Source organism: Lontra canadensis, unplaced genomic scaffold (genome assembly GCF_010015895.1).
Source record: "Lontra canadensis isolate GAN:19392208 unplaced genomic scaffold, GSC_riverotter_1.0 scaffold4, whole genome shotgun sequence".
NCBI classification, from domain to species: Eukaryota; Metazoa; Chordata; class Mammalia; order Carnivora; family Mustelidae; genus Lontra; species Lontra canadensis.
Window position 1 is genome coordinate 993,112 of NW_022630998.1, and position 15,423 is coordinate 1,008,534.

A 15,423-nucleotide genomic window follows, 5' to 3' on the forward strand; every position below is an offset into this window, starting at 1 on the left:
AAGGAACTTGCCCAACTGATTGAGCCACCCAGGCGCCCCAGAACCATTTCTTATATATAAAAGGCATGACTGCCACTTTGGAGGAGTGGGTAGAACACACCCAAACTACTTTGATAATTCAGTTCCCTGAAAGATCTAAAGGCTTTCTTTATAACCTACCACTCCCAATAAAGAAAGAGTCTTCTCTATTACATATACATATATATGTATGAGAAAAAAAAAAAGAGTCATCCTTTTGTAGCAATCCAAGGGTATAAAAGCACTTATCCCACTAAGTGATGGTATATATTTTTCTGTATTCATTACTGTAATTGTTTTTATTTGCCTGTGTTACCAGAATGTAAGCACCACCAGAGCAGGGCACATACCCATTTGTATGACTGCTGATGAGCCAGATCTAGTACAATGTCTGTTATATAGTGATTTCTCAGTACATATTTGTTCAGTGAATGAATGGGTCTGTCTATGTACTTTTAAAAATCGCTTTATTAGAAAGATTAATACAAGTAAAAATGCACAGGATGTAAATCAATGAATTATCACAAAGCAAACACAGCTAAAACCACACCCCCAAAGAAATGAATATTCAAGAATTCCCTGAAAAGTCCTCTTGTACCCACTCCCAATTACTAACATTTTCTTTTCCACAAATTAACCATCATCCTGACTTCTCACGTTGTGGTTTAGTTTTTTAACTTCCTAGAGATGGAATTTTGCAGACTATATTCTTTTGCTCAAATGTATGCTTGTGCAGTGCATCTATGTTTTTGCACATAGCTGTTTTGGTAAATATCAGAAGGTAGGGGTCAAATTCAACTTTTAGGGGGATAGCCATTTATCCCAGCACAATTTATTGGGAAGTCTCTTCTTTACTGATGGCTCCATAATGACCTTTCTATCGTGGAACAAGGGCCCCTACACGCCTGGATCTGTTTGTGGGCTGTCTCTTCTGTCCCACTGACGTCTTGGTCATCATACTTTGTGCCAGTCCCACATGGTCTTAATGAAAATAGCTTGGTAGTAAGTCTTCCTATTTAGTAATTCATATTTAGTCACTTTGCTCAGCAGATTCTGGCTCTTATTGATTCTTTCCTTGTCCATATAATCTTGTGAATCAGCGTGTCAGTTTCTGTAAGTTGAGTAATTGATGAGGATTGCATTGTATCCGTAGATCATTTTGAAAACACTTAGCAAGTTTGTACTATTCCAATTCATGAGCGTGACATATTCCTCCATTCACTTAGGTCTTCTTTAATTTCAATAAGATTTTATCCTTGTCTTCCTAAAAGTCTTATACATATGTTCCTAGATTGACTTCAAGGTATTTAGGTGGGTTTTGTGTATGTGTGTACTATTGTAAATTACACCTTTTTAAGCAAGATTTTATTTATTTATTTGACAGAGAGATCACAAGCAGGCAGAGAGGGGGGCGGGAAGCAGGCTCCCCGCTGAGCAGAGAGCCCGATGCAAGGCTCGAACCCAGGACCCTGGGATCATGACCTGAGCCGAAGGCAGAGGCTTAACCCGCTGAGCCACCCAGGTGCCCCGTAAATTACACCTTTTTAAGCATTTATTCTCTTGTTTGTTACTATTGTGGTAAAATTAATTTCGTACATTGATTTTGAATAGACCAACGTTGTTAAACTTACAAATTTGAATCATTTATCTGTGAATTATTTAGGATTTTCTGCATAGACAACTGTATCATCCATGAGAGTTTTGTTTTTTCCTTTCTCATCTTTATATCTTTCATTTCTTTTTCTTGCCTAATTGCATTGGCTAAGACCCTCAGTACCAAAGGAGGTAACAGTGGGGGGAGTCATTGTTTTGTGAGTTGTGTTCCCCAACAAGATTTGCTGAAGTCTTAACCCCCAGAGTCTGTGAATGTGACTGTAGTTGGAAATAAATTCTTCGCAGATGTAATGAGTTATGATGAAATCATACCAGAGCATGGTATACCCTACTCCAAGATGACTGTGACTGGTGTTCTCATAAAAAGAGGTGAGATAAAGACATACACAGAGCAAATCACCATGTGAAGGCAGAGACAGAAATTGGAGGGATACATCTATAAGCCAAGGGATACCAAGGATCATTGGCAGCCACCAGAAGCTGGGAAGAGGTAAGGAAGGATCCACCCCTAAGCCCTTCAGAGAGAATGGAGCCCTGCCAATGCCTTGATTTCACCCTTGTAGCCTCCAGAATCATGAGATAATAAATTTCTATTTTGAGCTGTCCAGTTTGTGGCACTTTGTTATAGGAGCCCTAGGCAGCAAATAAACATGTCTTGGTCCCAATTCCAGGGAGAAAGCTTTCAATATTTCAACAGTAATACTGATATTTGCTGAGGTTTTTTTGGGAAAGGATATCATTTTTCAGCTTATGAAAATTCCTTTCTAGTCCTAGTTTGTTAGGACTTTTTGTGATTAATTTGATCAACATCTTTTATTGAAATCAACTGAAATAGTATTCCCCCTCAGTCTCTGAATGTGGTGAATTGCATTGATTTTTAAATCTTAACCCAAAGTTGCATTCTGGAATATGTCCACATGTATTGGCCTTTTTATATATGGCTAAATATGGTGGGCTTTTTTTTTTTTTTTTTACAAACTTACTGAAAACTGGGAAAAATGGCATTTCTCCTGAGGTTTGGGGAAAAAACAGTGGGTAAAGTGGCTCTAGCTTTCAAGCTGATATCAAGCTGATCTTTAACATTCCATCTTTATGTTAATGAGGAAGTTTGCTAATCTTATTTTCAGGGTATCGGTGTCTGTTATTCATAAGTCAGACCAGCCTGAAATTTTCTTTTCTTGAAATTTTCTGCCAGTTTTTATATCAGAGTTATTCTGGACCTCTTAACAGGAGTTGGCAAATGGAAGCTGTTTTTCCTGTGTTCTGAGTGAGTTTGGGAAAGATTACCTTCATTTCTTCTGTGAACATTTCTTAGAATCCCTCGGGGCCTGGAGTTTTCTGTATTGAAAAGTTTTAAATTATAGGTTTGATTTGTTTTAAATAGTTGAAGGATTATTTAAATGTTCTCTTCTTCCATCAGTTTTTACATATAGTATGTTTTGAGGAATCTCTGTATTTCATTTATATATATATATATAAATGAAATACAGAGATTATATATATATATTTTATATATATATATTTTATATATATATATATATATATATATATATATATATATATATCTAAAGATTTTATTTATTTATTTGACAGACAGAGACCACAAGTAGGCAGAGAGGCAGGCAGAGAGAGAGGGGGAAGCAGGCTCACCACTGAGCAGAGAGCCCGATGTGGGGCTTGATCTCAGGACCCTGAGATCATGACTTGAGCTGAATGAAGGCAGGGGTTTAACCCACTGAGCCACCCAGGCACTCTGTAATTTACACTTTTTAAAAAGCTACATGTTACTTAAAAGTACAGTCATTTATTTCCAAAATATGGCTTAAAAAAATCTTTTGGTTAGTGATTCCCAGCTTACCTCTATTCTTTTAAAATACGTGGACACTTGATTAATGATGTAGGACTGGTCAAATTTTTCCAAACTATTCTCTGTGTATTCAAGTATATTATTCTACTCTTGTTAGATTCTCTAGTGTCTATCTGTCCATTGGATCGAGTTTGTCAATACTAGATTTTATATCTCTCTCTTTACTTGACTCTTTATCTGCTTATTTTGGGTTACTGAGAAAAGTGTATTAAAATCTCTCATTATGACTGTACATAGTCTATTTCTCCTTGTAAGTTTGTAAGCTTTTTATGTTTTTTTTTTCTTTGTATGTTTTAAGGCAATTTTACTGAGTGCCAACAAATCTAATATTATCTCCGGATGAATTGAATTTTTTGTCATTTTGAAGTGTCATTCTTGATTGCCAGTAATGCTTTTTGCCTTAAAGTCTGATAACCATCCTTTTGGTTACTGAACACATGGTTTGTCTTTTTTGATGACTGTACTTTCGGTCTTTCTGTCCTTATGTTTTAATATATCTCTTGTAAATAGCATAATTTTTAAAATATAGTTTGGTTATCTTTATCTTAAATAGAATGTAACCTGTTTACATTTAATGTATTCACTTATATATTTGGATTTAAGTCTAACATCCTAATGCTTCCTTTTTCTTAGTGCCCTGTTTTATGTTCCTCTTTCCCTCTTCTCTTACCTTATCCCTATTTGATGGGAAAGATTTTGATATTCTGTATTCTTTCTCCACCAGTATAGTAGTTACACTTTCCTTTGAATACTCTTTCAGTAGTTATTGTAATAATTACAATGTTCGTTCTTGATTTTCCAAAGCCTAATATTTACCTGTTGCTTTTACTCTCTTTCTGACTAATCTGAAACCTCAGCACACTTTTCCTTCATTTGTCCTCTCTGAAACTTTACACAATTGTTGTCATTTATTATATTATTTTATTTACATCCTCATAGAACATAATCGCTATTGCCTAGTAAAGTGATATATACTTAGATTTGGCCAGAAATTTACATAATCACTACTCTTTATTACTTCTGTATCTCTGACTTCACACATGTGGTCATTTTCCTTCTGCCTAAAGAACTCCATCTGGTATTTCCTTAAGTGCTAGTTTGCTTGTGAGAAATTATTTTTTGTTTATCTGAAATAGTCATTCTTTTTTTTTAAGATTTTTTATTTATTCATTTGAGAGAGAGAGAGAGCACAAGCAGGGGAGGGGCAGAAGGAGAAGCAGACTCCTCACTGAGCGGGGAGCCTAACACGGAGCTCAGTCCTAGGACCCTGAGATCATGACCTGAGCTGAAGGCAGCCTCTTAACCGACTGAGCCACCCAGGCGTCCCCTGCAAATGTCATTCGTGAATGATGTTTTTGGCCAGTGTAAAATTGGTTGGTTTGTTTTTTTTTTTCCAGAAATATGAATGTGTCATTTCTTTTAACTTAGAGCTTCCTTTATGTCTAATGAGAAAACCACTCTTATTCTAATTGTTACTCCTTTAAAGATAATGTGTGTTTCTTTTCTAAGATTTTACTTTTAAGTAATCTCTACACCCAGTGGGGGCTCAAATTCACAACCCTGAAGTCAACAGGCAGATGCTCTACTGACTGAGCCAGCCAGGTACCCCCCATCTGTGTTTTTTAAGCCCTGGTGATATTAGTAATTTTCTCTTCATATTTTTTTTTTAAGCAGTTTCACTAGAATTTGCTTAGCTGTAGATTTCTTTTTATTTATCCTGCTTGGGATTCATAGGACTTCGTAAGTCTTATGACTTGATGTCTTTTACCAATTTGGGAAAATTCCGTCATTAACTCTCAACAATCACTTATAATCAATCTCACTACCTAATACAGTTACTTTCATTTGTGTACATTCCTTTGTAGTCTCTTTCACATGTTTCAAAAAAACATTTGAAGCAATCATAGTGTAAATTACATAATTAAAATTATAAAATATAAGATTAATATTAAATTCATGCAAATATATTGCCTGTAGGAATTACAAGAGGGAGTAGCTAATCTGTTGACAGTTATCTTCTATAATATCCAAATAAACCATGGAAGAATAATCCTGTTATAGCCTACCACTTTTGTTCTGGTTTTCATTCATTACTGAGAAGGACTGCCTGTGTTCCATTTATTAATGATTTGTGAGTATGAGAGAGTACAATTTTATCATATGTAGCTTCTGTCCTGGTATATAAGAAGCAAATTTTAGCTTTCTGCCAGTTTTAAAATAAATGTGGCTCTCAAACCTACATTTCATTGTCTTCCAAAACCCTTTGTTTTTTGTGCACTGTTAATTTTTTCCTCATTTATATGAATAACATCTTAGTTGAGTCAGGTATTACTTTATCTTCAAACTATAATGTTAGTGGCCAAATACCTTTCTTAGATTCAGTTCGTGCTTAGCAAATAAATGCCTAAGGCTTTTGTCAATAACTAGCTATCTGCATGGTGAGTTTTTGCCTAGACATTTCTTTCAAGTGTTACAATGAGGAAGGGAAGAGTCACCTTAGCTCATCAGAAGGCAGTAGGGTCTACTGGCTGGAACTCAGGACTGGGGTGAAGTTCCTGGGGCTCTCCTACTGTTCTTGTCTTCGTGTGCACAGCGTATCTTTCTGGAGCTAGTCACTTTCCCAAGCGTTTTCCCCTTCGGGGACTGCCCTGCCAAACTTACCGTGACAAAGTCTCAAGGAATTAAAAAGCAATCTTGCTTTTATTTGCTAACCTGAACAAAAGTGACCAACACTTTTTTTTTTTTAGTTTTTATTTAAATTCCAGTTAGTTAAAGTACAGTATAGTATTAGTTTCATGTTTACAATATAGTGATTCAGCACTTCATACGTCATCCTGGGCTCATCACAACGGATGCTCCCCTTCCTCCCCACCACCTATTTCACCCATCCTCCCACCCACCTCCTTTTGCCTGACCAATACTCTTTTTTTTTTTTTTAAGATTTTATTTTTTATTTATTTGACAGATTACAAGTAGGCAGAGAGGCAGGCAGAGAGAGAGGAAGGGAAGCAGGTTCCCCGCAGAGCAGAGAGCCCGATGTGGGGCTCGATCCCAGGACCCTGGGACCATGACCCAAGCCGAGGGCAGAAGCTTTAACCCACTGAGCCACCCAGGTGCCCCTGACCAATACTCTTAATAACAGGTGCGTCCCCCTTTTCTCCCTGCCTGAGCTCCTTCAACAACCAGAGAAGAAGCAGTACCACGGACATTTGTTGGCACATCCACGTGGTCGGCACTGGGGTACAAAGGCAAAAATGCATGGATGTCTGGTTCCTGCCCACAAGGGGCTTCAGGTAAGATGCAGACACAGGAAGGGCTTAAACGATCTAAAGTCACATTTGTTGCAGGTCAGTCAATGGGCCAGGGGTATGAGGTGGGACATTCTGCCCCATGAGAAAGATTGCAGAAGGGAAATCTCATGGTCACTCAGTTCCTACTGTGGACAAGTCACCTTGGACACACTACCCCTTTGAAACCTGTGAGGCAGCTACTGTTAAATAAAACTGAGGAACTCAACTGGACCTGGAACTTCAACAGTCCTACTTCTGTGAATTTCAAGCATCGGGGACCTCACAAATCTCTAACTTCAAGTCAGCGGTCAGAAGTGCTTAGTGAAGGGGAGACGGAAGCCCGGTTGGCTTTGGGTATGAGAACTGGGAAGCCATGAGAAGTGGCGAGCCAGTGAATGATAGTGCTTGCAACTTAGAGTGATGTCAGAGATTGATTAAATATTGATTATATTCCAAAAATTAGGGAGAGTCATTTGTGAGAGGGCACTACAATCAGCTCATGATTCCTGCTTCGTGCTGCATTGATCTGAGTGCTCGGTGAGTCTACCCTGACAGTTCAAACAACCTTTTGCAAAATTCTCCAGAGACCATCTGTCGTATGGTTGATCTGTAGATTTGTGTTCTCTCCTCTCCTCTTTACTTACTCTTCACCAAGGCTCCCAACTTTTAAACAGTCCTGGTATAAATGTGTGTTCCTAAACCTTTGTTGATAGATGTGTTTTATGCAACAGTTACAAAGTCCATTAACACTGAGCACTAAAACACGAAAAGAAACTGAAGAGGTTTCTAAGCATACAAATGCCCTCACCAGATCCAACTGAAATAATAAATCCAAAGTCAAGGAGATGTTTATGAAGTTACTATGAGCATAGCTATGTACTTCAAACCATGTTCTGTGGAACTGAATCATGTTATATATGAGACAATTCAAAGGGGAAAATACAAATTAACTCATTTACTGGTAATGAGTTACTGTGTTTAAGAAAACCACACTATTGTAGAAGAGAGAAATCCCCCTTCAGATACATTTACGTCGGTTGCGTTCCTGGAGACAGAAATTGCCTGAATGATTTTTCTTTAAAAACTGGAAATTTGGGAAAGCTCAAACGATTCGTATTTTTAAAGAGGCATGAAAAGACTTCCAGCTTGACTGTTTTACAAAAGCACCCAAGCTTTGGTAGCAGCAGGAGTCTAGAGGCCAATTTTTCCTTGGGTGCCATCTGAGATATAATTGGTGTCCTCAGACACATCCCCCACCCCCACCAAAAAAAAAAAAAAAAGTTGGCAAAGTAAAAATGGCAGCATCTATCTCCTCGTTAAAACATCAGATTGACAAAATCCATGTACTCCTCCGTTTCAAAAAGTTCCAGCTCTTTTAAGCACTGGCATTCTTATCATTTTGTGTGCTCAGTGCAGGCCACTGGCTACCAACATCTGTGTGGATTCCTCCTCCAGTATCTTTCCTCCATCAGCTGATAAGCCAGTCCCTGTGAGGATTCCTGGTCAAGAGCACTGATCAAGAAAGCAAGCCGATGGTACATATTTGAAATTGTTACAGAAAATGTTCTTCTCCTCTTGCTGTTTGTTTGTTTGTTCCTGTTGGAAGGTAAGTCTGAAGGGCAGAGGGTTTTCAGGGTGACGAGGCCCCGGGTACCGGAATGGCAGTTTAACGTGCTTTCCTGGGAGAGAAAAGACACTGATATTGTAAATCTGGCCTGTACTCACTGTCATAGGGCTAATCCGTGGCCATAAAATTAGAGTCAAATAGAAGATAAACTGCAGGCCACTGTTTTCATGTCAATCCAAACAAACACGCTCACGCATTATCTTAGGAGTGAAAACAAAATTCTTAATTACTCAAACATGGGGCTCTCAGTATGGGCCTACTCTAACAAATAATTTTGAGCAAATTAATTTTTCTTGTATGTAAAAAAATATAAAAGGTTATTATGGTTCAGGAAAATGAAGGAAAAAAAGATTTTTCAAAAGTCCTAGTATAAATACTTTTAATATATTGGTGTTTTTCCTTTCAGCCTTTTGGTTCCTCTGCTCATCTAACTTTGCGTTGGTTTTGTTTTTTTTTTTTTTCCATTGAATTCAGTTAACACAATGTCCTGGGATGTCTTTTCTGATATATAAGTTATATGTTGAAAACGTTTTTGGAAAATGTGAGATAGCCTGTGGAAATGACAAAGCAGTAAGTATCGTCTCTCCTGCAATATAAGAAAAAAAATTTCCTTTTTTTTTCAAAAGACAAGATGTTCAAATCTTGTCAACATCGCGCCGTAGTTTCCAAATGTAGCAACTGAAAATGGAATTGGAGAAGGGAGCAGGCAGCAGGAAGAACCCGGGCCTAAGCAGGAAAGTCTCTGGAGCCTCAGGTCCCCACCTGCTCGCAGGGCCACACCAGCCCCTGGCCAGCCTCCTGTGCCTCCCGTGGTGGTGCCACCACCAGCCAGCCAGGCCAGGGGGAGGAATGTGGCCTGGGGCTGGCGGAAAGGCCCTGTCCCATCTGCCTGGCTCCTAGAGTCTTCCCATATCACAGCAGGAAAGCCTTTCATCTCTGCCTGGGGTTTGACAGATAAGAGTGTGAGGTCTGGACTAGGACATCAGTGAGGGGCTGGCTCTGCCACCGCAGGGCCGGGTGTTCCCCACCCCACCCCCCCGCCCCACTCCACAGCTGCTCTGAGTCCCTGGCTGGCCCCATCAACGATGTCCCAGCACTTGGGGCCACAGTCAGCCTGTCTGCTGGAGTCAGCCCAGACAAAAAGTTTGAAATCCGGGAGAAGGAGGCTTGTTAACTCTCTTTCTACCAAGGGCACATGGGAAGCTATTGGGAATGATTCTGAAGAGCCTCTCGAGTTTCCATTCACCAAGGGAACGTGCCAGAGAAACTTAGACATGATGACATTTTCAATAACAGGACCCAATAAAGTGCCTCAGGGCTTGATGTAGGTGCTGGAGTTCTAGATTCTTGTGGCTTGGAGGGGCTTTTTTCCGTGACTTTCTTGATAGGAGCGGATGACTTCTAAGCTCCAGTTCACAAGAAACCAAGGAGGTGGTTAATTCCATCCTCGGAGGTCACTAACATTCCTGTCTTCTATGGCAATTATTACAAAAATAGCATTTCAAGTCTTCTGAACTCCTCAACAACCAGTGGGACATCAGTAGTCACACTGATGGGTGTGTTTGCCTTGGTAGGAGGAGGGTGGAATTTCTGTACTGGCACTGAATGCCGAAACAGGTCAGTTTAACTTACCCACGTGTGACAGATAGTTTAATGAGGACAAATCCCAGCCCCCACCCAGGTCCGTAATGGCCCTCAGCTGCTCATCTCCTCCAGGCACGGGGTCCATTTCTGCGGCTCTTGAAGGCGGGCTGGCCTTGTTTGCTTTCTCCAGCGGAATGTGGTGGAAGTGAGATGGTCCCCCGAAGCTTGAGCTCAAGTGGCCTTGCACTTCTGCCCTCCTGTCTGGGGGCACCGAGAGACACTGCCACAGGACACTGAGCGGCCACGTGGGGCAGAATCAGGCACCACCACCAGAACCAGGGGCCGGGTGGGGGCGGGGTGGGGGAAGGGGCGGAGCCAGCGGAGAGCTCCAGCCCCGCCCCCCAGCCTCGACACCCGCAGCTAGTGCGCAGGCGCAGCGCAAACTCGCCATGGAGCTGCCCAGCTGGTCCTATGAGACCTTAGTGAGTTGTCATTATTTGAAGACGCTAAGTTTTGGGGGGTCATGTGTCCTGTAGCAATTGATAACAGCTACACCCTATCACAGCCTTGGATCTGTGATGATCATATCAGAGCTGATTGGTTTCAAAGAATCCTGTGCCATTTCTGCGCAGTCTTCCATTATTCCTCAGGCGGAGAGATAGACTCTGTGTAAGGAAACCTGTTCAACTTTTTTACTTTAAAAAAAAAAAAAGATTTTATTTATTTGAGAGAGAGAGCGAGAGGGAGCACGGGCAGGGGGAGGGGCAGGGAGAAGAAGGGGGTGGGGGGAGAGGCAAACTCCCGGCAGATCAAGAAGCCCCATGGCGGGCTCCCTTCCAGGACCCCAGGCTCATGACCCCCAGCCGAAGGTGGATGCTTAACCCGTAGCCCCCCAGGTGCCCCTGTTCACTTCTCACTAAAAGAATACGCCAGCCTTCCCAGGTTAAGTAATAGGAAGAGACTGTCTTATAGAAAGGGCTGTTCCTGTTCTCTGGTCTCAGTATCACCAGCCTGGCATGGATACAGACCCTTCCTCAGGGGAAATTGGACACCAACACTCGCCCCAACAACAACACTATGCTGCATGGCAGCAAGGGGTCCTGTGCGGTGGCTCCTAGATGTGCCTATCTTGGCTTTCTGGGGTGCCCTGGGGTGCACACCACCCACTCTAGTGAATTTCCTGCTGTACTAGCTCCTTAGCTATGCCCTGGCCTGTCTGCCTGGCCAGACATGCCCTCCACCACCTAGGAGCTCCCCTCCTGCTGCAGCCCAGGCCCCAGAGTGGAAGCGTCTTCATCCCAGCTGAGTGATGTTGGGAATTCCTGCCCTCCGGGGCAGGATAACCTAAATGCCTCACTCTCTTCCTCGCTGGCATCCCTGTCCTTTTTCCTTCTGGTGCTGAGAAGGCTGGAATGCTGAAACCGCATTCCCCAAGAATTCCTTGTGGCGAGTGTCCACATGTGACCTGGCGTTTGCCAACAAGACGCGCCTTTTAGGATTAAGGACAGAGATGACAAACCTGAGTTGTAGTCCCTTTAGGGAGAGCTCAGATCTGGCAAGCGCCAGGAGTAAGACTCCTGGATTTTCTGGTTCACCTGTGTTGGAGTCCGTCCTTGGAGTCTGTCCCCGGTGTCCGGCGTGTGGTCGATGGCAGTAGTAGGGAAGTTTCACTAGAACAATCCAGTAGAGCGGTTGGCCATTTCCCCTGGCTGCTTTGAAACTGGCTGAGCCACCCACAAGCCCAGTTCTCTAACCTTTCCAGAAATTCTATAAACTACTTTGTACCTCTTAATAAACTCTTCTCAACTTAAACTAACATAAATTCTGTTGCCTGCAATCAAAAAAGATCTGACCAATATAAGGTTATACAAAACCCCCAACCGCAGGAATATGCCCTACAAATGAAGCCTGTTGAAATGCAGTAGCCCAGTGTCCATATAAGTAATTTCAAGGCCATTTCCTTTTGAGTCCACTTTCCACCTGCCAGGTCCACTGTAATGGTGGAAATTCAGAGGTCATACTGAGGAGAACAGGAATGGGGCCACAAAATGATTAAAATTGCAAATGTTGGATTGGGAATAGGCTAAGGCGATGAGGTCAAACCCAGAGAGACCTTGGGTCTTAGTAAAATGAACAAGAGATGCACCTCTTAGCAAAAATGGACAAAAGAATGAGCAAGATCATGTTGGTTGGAGAAGTACAGCCAGGATACCAGATGTACATCAAGTTTCATGGGCAGAACTTGGCTGAGTCAGGAGCCCCTTATGAAGAATCCTATCCCCCTATTACAGGCTTGCATGTACTAATCTTAGTGGCATAAGAGATAGGATACATCTTAAAGTGTAATTACTGACCATTTTCCCTGTGGCATAAGGGAAAGAGGAAATGATGTCTCCCACCCAGACATCAGAGAGATTTTTTTTTTTAGAGATTATTCTTTGGATGAATGAAGGAAATTTCGTACTCAATAAGCTAACATCAGATGGTGAATGTATTTCGGTTTAAGATGTCAGATGAATCAGAAGGGATTTGACTCAGTCAGCCAGAGTGTCATCAAAAAAATGTTTTCCAGCGTTCTTTAATTCGTCTTTGTAAGATCAAGTATAGTCCATGGGAGGAAACAAAAGCAAACCAAAGTGAAGATATTGCTTCCGATGAGGCAAACCATGTCCAGAGGAAGTGTGAAGAACCAGCCCTTCCTCTAACTGACAGGTTGTGGGGGGGGAGGGTGCTTTTAGAGGGGAGGAAGCCTTATGAGGGGAAGGAGGGTAGTGCCGCAGAACACAGCTTGCTTGTCTAGGTGGCTCTTTGAGCCCCAGCTGCAGTCTCCACGTCATCCACCTTGGGACAAGCCCAGGCAGCTGACCAGCAGGAAAGGATCTCTCCATCATGCCTGGCATCGGCTTCATCTCTCTGAAGGGAGAATGTCATTCCCTAGGGCTTCCCCTTTACCCTTTTTGCCCCCAGCAATGCACTGAATACATTGAGGTTGTTTTCCTTCCTTCCTTCCTTTTTAAAGATTTATTTATTTATTTGAGAGACTGCGAGTAGAGGGAGGGGCAGAGGGAAAGAAAATCCCAAGCAGACTCTCCGCTGTGGGCAGAGTCTGACGTGGGGCTCGATCCCATGACCCTAAGACCATGACCCGAACTGAAATCAAGACTCTGACCCCTAACTGACTGAGCTGCCCAGATGCCCCAAGGGTTTTTTTTTTCCTTAAATATTGAGTATTAAGACCATTATATTTGACTGACAGTTTTTCATAAACTCTTTCCACTTGTCCAAATTCTTCTAGAGATTCCATCTGGCAGGCCCTGTGGCCCAGGTGTCTGACACTGACTTTCTAGCAGGTGTCTTTGCCAAACTTAGGGGGAGACGTGAGAGGAAATGTGACCTATCATAGGAGATACCAGTTGTTTGGCACATCCAACACAAATTCCTACTATTTTAATGAACAAGTACTGAAAAAATCATTGCTTTGATGGCCCATCTTCCTTCAGTTGTCCTCATGAGGAGATATCCGTGCTAACCACAGGGCTATAGATTTCAATATTATAATAGTGACTTTATTTCAATATTGTAATTCAGTATTGCAATTTTATAATATTCCAATATTGTAATAAAGACTTTTGTTTTTTAATGTAAAATACATGAATGGGGACTGATTGGGGTTTGTTTATATCAAATACTCAATAAGGTAACATTGATCAGTTGTCAGGTTTTTTACTGGAGCTTCCTCTCTCCTTAGTGGTTAAGGGGGATTTAGTCTACGTTTATCTTTTTTTTAGCTAGTCGTTTCTATTTTCCCCGTTGGAAGTTGGAACTTGAAACATCATGTGTAATACATTAAAATTCTTTCTCTTCCTTCCTCCTTTTCAACCATTGCTTGCTTTTAAAACTCACAAACTCTGGTCCTTCCTTCATGGTTTTATCTGATACTGTTACTCTAGCTCGTGAAGATGGTTATTCATACAAGAATCACAGTTATCTTTATCATATAATCTTGGATTACACACTTTACACAGTTAGCACAAATATTTATAATGGAGTAGGAAAAAAAGTAACAGAGCTTTCTAGATGACATGAGAGATTGAACACACTTGTCTAATTTTGCTGCCTCCTGAAGCCCTATGAAAACTACAGTAAAGAGATTTAAAATAAAAGATAAACTTGCCAGGGGCAGGGTCGCTGCAAGGAGATAATAACATTGTAAACTGCAAAACGGACAGGAGGCATCTTAGCAAAATTCAGGAAACCAGACTCTCAACCTGGAGCCAGGCAGGCTGAGACACAAGCTCCCTTCTCTGCATAATGCTCAGAGGCTAAGAACTGGCAGCACAGGGGGCTTCTGGAACCAGAGGGGGAGAACTGGGATGCAGAGCAAAATCAGGAGGCCTGATGAGTTGTTATGGCAGTGAGCAGACCCCTCATCACTGCCCTCTTCATGCTGGGCATCAGCCCCTTTCCAGTCTGGCAGAGCCCTGGAGGTTTTTAGTCCCTGTGAAGTCTGGACTGGGAGATGCCAGGTGGTGCTAAGCAAGAGGGCAGGGAAGGGGGCTACCATATGAAAACAGCAAAATTAAGCAAATGTTTGTGCACTTCCTCTCGGCCTTCTCTGCTCTTTAGCTCTCTGAATACAGGAAGCCAGTCTTTTATGTTTGAGGAGGGAGAGAAAGAAAAGTATTCCACCTGGAAACTGACTGGCCCTAGAGGAAACACCTACAGCTATGGAAATCAGGAGTCCCCCCAACACACAGTAAACCAGATCATTCAATGGTGAAGCTCAACATGGATAAGCCCAAACCAAACATCTCAAAACTTCCAATCAGCTTTTGGTTTCCCCATGTTAAACCTAAGCAGACAGCCAAGGATTGCCAAACATCCGAGGGATGTAACTAACTCAGAAGATAGAAGCTAAAATCAACCCATGGGGAGAAAAGCAACTTGGAGACATTAGAAGCAGTGCAGAGAGAAGAAAACGGCAACAAAACACACCCCAAATCATGACTATCCTCAAAGACTTAAGGGAAGGTACTGCATTTAGGGAACAAATGCCAAAGAACAATTGATCAAAAGAATAAAACAAAAAGTGAAACAGCCCAATAAAACGAAAACCCAAGGACTTCCAAAGAACAAGGAATAATTTTCAGAAACTAAAAGCATAATAACAAGAGATAACAGGGTCAGAATTAGAAACATTGAAAAAGAGGGGCGCCTGGGTGGCTCAGTGGGTTAAGCCTCTGCCTTCGGCTCAGGTAGTGGACTCAGGGTTCTGGGATGGAGCCCCTCATCGGGCTCTCTGCTCAGCAGGCAGCCTGCTTCCCTTCCTCTCTCTCTCTGCCTGCCTCTCTGCCTACTTGTGATCTCTGTCTGTCAAATAAATAAATAAAATCTTTAAAAAAAAATTGAAAAAGAAAGTTGAA